Below are 3280 nucleotides of genomic sequence, written 5' to 3'. Positions count from 1 at the left end.
GTTATTTTGGTTTGTTAGCTTGTCTGGGTGGTGTAGTTGGTTATCACGCTAGTCTCACACACTAGAGGTCCCCAGTTCGAACCTGGGCTCAGACATTTCTAAAATCATGTTTTTTTACTATTTCAAGAACAACGATTTCACCGTTGATTCGAGTTCAAATCGTTATTTTGGTTTGTTAGCTTGTCTGGGTAGTGTAGTTGGTTATCAGGCTAGTCTCATACACTATAGGTCCTCAGTTTGAACCTTGGCTCAAACTTGTTTAGAATTATGTTTTTACTTTTTTCTGAACAACGATTTCACTGTTGATTCGATTTAAATCGTTATTTTGGTTCGTCAGCTTGTCTGGGTGGTGTAGTTGGTTATCACGCTAGTCTCACACACTAGAGGTCCTCAGTTTGAACCTTGGCTCAGACATGTTTAGAATTATGTTTTTACTTTTTTCTGAACAACGATTTCACCGTTTATTCGAGTTCAAATTGTTATTTTGGTTTGTTAGCTTGTCTGGGTGGTGTAGTTGGTTATCACGCTAGTCTCACACACTAGAGGTCCCCAGTTTGAACCTGGGCTCAGACATTTCTAAAATCATGTTTTTACTATTTCAAGAACAACGATTTCACCGTTGATTCGAGTTCAAATCGTTATTTTGGTTTGTTAGCTTGTCTGGGTGGTGTAGTTGGTTATCAGGCTAGTCTCATACACTATAGGTCCTCAGTTTGAACCTTGGCTCAAACTTGTTTAGAATTATGTTTTTACTTTTTTCTGAACAACGATTTCACCGTTGATTCGAGTTCAAATCGTTATTTTGGTTTGTTAGCTTGTCTGGGTGGTGTAGTTGGTTATCACGCTAGTCTCACACACTAGAGGACCCCAGTTCGAACCTGGGTTCAGACGTTTTTAAAATTACGTTTTTACTTTTTTCTGAACAACGATTTCACCGTTTATTCGAGTTCAAATCGTTATTTTTGTTTGCTAGCTCGTCTGGGTGGTGTAGTTGGTTTTCACCGTTTATTCGAGTTCAAATCGTTATTTTTGTTTGCTAGCTCGTCTGGGTGGTGTAGTTGGTTATCATTTTAGTCTCACACACTAGAGGTCCTCAGTTTGAACCTTGGCTCAGACATGTTTAAAATTATGTTTTTACTTTTTCTTGAACAACGATTTCACCGTTGATTCGAGTTCAAATCGTTATTTTGGTTTGTTAACTTGTCTGGGTGGTGTAGTTGGTTATCACGCTAGTCTCACACACTAGAGGTCCTTAGTTTGAACCTTGGCTCAGACATGTTTAGAATTATGTTTTTACTTTTTCTTGAACAACGATTTCACCGTTGATTCAAGTTCAAATCGTTATTTTGGTTTGTTAGCTTGTCTGGGTGGTGTAGTTGGTTATCACGCTAGTCTCACACACTAGAGGTCCTCAGTTTGAACCTTGGCTCAGACATGTTTAGAATTATGTTTTTACTTTTTTCTGAACAACGATTTCACCGTTGATTCGAGTTCAAATCGTTATTTTGGTTTGTTAGCTTGTCTGGGTGGTGTAGTTGGTTATCACGCTAGTCTCACACACTAGAGGTCCTCAGTTTGAACCTTGGCTCAGACATGTTTAGAATTATGTTTTTACTTTTTCCTGAACAACGATTTCACCGTTGATTCGTGTTCAAATCGTTATTTTTGTTTGTTAGCTTGTCTGGGTTGTGTAGTTGGTTATCACGCTAGTCTCACACACTAGAGGTCCCCAGTTTGAACCTTGGCTCAGACATGTTTATAATTATGTTTTTACTTTTTTCTGAACAACGATTTCACCGTTTATTCGTGTTCAAATCGTTATTTTGGTTTGTTAGCTTGTCTGGGTGGTGTAGTTGGTTATCATTTTAGTCTCACACACTAGAGGTCCTCAGTTTGAACCTTGGCTCAGACATGTTTAGAATTATGTTTTTACTTTTTTCTGAACAACGATTTCACCGTTGATTCGAGTTCAAATCGTTATTTTGGTTTGTTAGATCGTCTGGGTGGTGTAGTTGGTTATCATTCTAGTCTCACACACTAGAGGTCCTCAGTTTGAACCTTGGCTCAGACATGTTTAGAATTATGTTTTTACCTTTTTCTCAACAACGATTTTACCGTTTATTCGAGTTCAAATCGTTATTTTGGTTTGTTAGCTTGTCTAGGTGGTGTAGTTAGTTATCACGCTAGATTCGAGTTCAAATCGTTATTTTGGTTTGTTAGCTTGTCTAGGTGGTGTAGTTAGTTATCACGCTAGTCTCACATACTAGAGGTCCCCAATTCGTGTTAGCTTGTCTAGGTGGTGTAGTTAGTTATCACGCTAGTCTCACATACTAGAGGTCCCCAATTCGAACCTAGGTTCAGACATTTTTAAAATTATGTTTTTACTTTTTCCTGAACAACGATTTCACCGTTGATTCGAGTTCAAATCGTTATTTTTGTTTGTTAGCTTGTCTGGGTGGTGTTGTTGGTTATCACGCTAGTCTCACACACTAGAGGTCCTCAGTTTGAACCTTGGCTCAGACATGTTTAGAATTATGTTTTTACTTTTTTCTGAACAACGATTTCACCGTTGATTCGAGTTCAAATCGTTATTTTGGTTTGTTAGCTTGTCTGGGTGGTGTAGTTGGTTATCACGCTAGTCTTACACACTTGAGGTCCCAGTCCAAACCTGGGCTTAGACATTTTTAAAATTATGTTTTTACTATTACCTGAACAACGATTTCACCGTTGATTTGAGTTCAAATCGTTATTTTGGTTTGTTAGCTTGTCTGGGTGGTGTAGTTGGTTATCACGCTAGTCTCACACACTAGAGGTCCTCAGTTTGAACCTTGGCTCAAACATGTTTAGAATTATGTTTTTACTTTTTTCTGAACAACGATTTCACCGTTGATTCGAGTTCAAATCGTTATTTTGGTTTGTTAGCTTGTCTGGGTGGTGTAGTTGGTTATCACGCTAGTCTCACACACTAGAGGTCCCCAGTTCGAACCTGGGCTCAGACATTTTTAAAATTATGTTTTTACTTTTTCCTGAACAACGATTTCACCGTTGATTCGTGTTCAAATCGTTATTTTTGTTTGTTAGCTTGTCTGGGTGGTGTAGTTGGTTATCACGCTAGTCTCACACACTAGAGGTCCCCAGTTTGAACCTTGGCTCAGACATGTTTTTACTTTTTTCTGAACAACGATTTCACCGTTTATTCGAGTTCAAATCGTTATTTTGGTTTGTTAGATCGTCTGGGTGGTGTAGTTGGTTATCATTCTAGTCTCACACACTAGAGGTC

At 38.5% G+C, this 3280-nt stretch overlaps 11 non-coding genes across 11 annotated transcripts; all 11 read left to right on the top strand.

Annotated features, from left to right (window-relative positions):
• The first annotated feature begins 21 nt into the window (after positions 1-21).
• On the top strand, positions 22-95 carry TRNAV-CAC. The gene has a single exon. It is a non-coding gene; the product is annotated as a tRNA-Val (tRNA).
• A 245-nt stretch (positions 96-340) lies between these two features.
• Positions 341-414, top strand: TRNAV-CAC. The gene has a single exon. It is a non-coding gene; the product is annotated as a tRNA-Val (tRNA).
• Positions 415-499: 85 nt separating this feature from the next.
• On the top strand, positions 500-573 carry TRNAV-CAC. Its single transcript has one exon. It is a non-coding gene; the product is annotated as a tRNA-Val (tRNA).
• A 244-nt stretch (positions 574-817) lies between these two features.
• TRNAV-CAC lies at positions 818-891 on the top strand. The gene has a single exon. It is a non-coding gene; the product is annotated as a tRNA-Val (tRNA).
• Positions 892-1202: 311 nt separating this feature from the next.
• Positions 1203-1276, top strand: TRNAV-CAC. Its single transcript has one exon. It is a non-coding gene; the product is annotated as a tRNA-Val (tRNA).
• An 85-nt stretch (positions 1277-1361) lies between these two features.
• TRNAV-CAC lies at positions 1362-1435 on the top strand. Its single transcript has one exon. It is a non-coding gene; the product is annotated as a tRNA-Val (tRNA).
• An 85-nt stretch (positions 1436-1520) lies between these two features.
• Positions 1521-1594, top strand: TRNAV-CAC. Its single transcript has one exon. It is a non-coding gene; the product is annotated as a tRNA-Val (tRNA).
• Positions 1595-1679: 85 nt separating this feature from the next.
• TRNAV-CAC lies at positions 1680-1753 on the top strand. The gene has a single exon. It is a non-coding gene; the product is annotated as a tRNA-Val (tRNA).
• Positions 1754-2608: 855 nt separating this feature from the next.
• Positions 2609-2681, top strand: TRNAV-UAC. The gene has a single exon. It is a non-coding gene; the product is annotated as a tRNA-Val (tRNA).
• Positions 2682-2925: 244 nt separating this feature from the next.
• TRNAV-CAC lies at positions 2926-2999 on the top strand. Its single transcript has one exon. It is a non-coding gene; the product is annotated as a tRNA-Val (tRNA).
• An 85-nt stretch (positions 3000-3084) lies between these two features.
• Positions 3085-3158, top strand: TRNAV-CAC. Its single transcript has one exon. It is a non-coding gene; the product is annotated as a tRNA-Val (tRNA).
• The last annotated feature ends 122 nt before the right edge of the window (positions 3159-3280 follow it).

Source organism: Cucurbita maxima, unplaced genomic scaffold, assembly GCF_002738345.1.
Source record: "Cucurbita maxima cultivar Rimu unplaced genomic scaffold, Cmax_1.0 Cma_Scf01902, whole genome shotgun sequence".
Lineage (NCBI taxonomy): Eukaryota > Viridiplantae > Streptophyta > Magnoliopsida > Cucurbitales > Cucurbitaceae > Cucurbita > Cucurbita maxima.
Note: the sequence above shows the minus strand (reverse complement) of the source record. Positions and strands in the feature narration are given on the sequence as shown.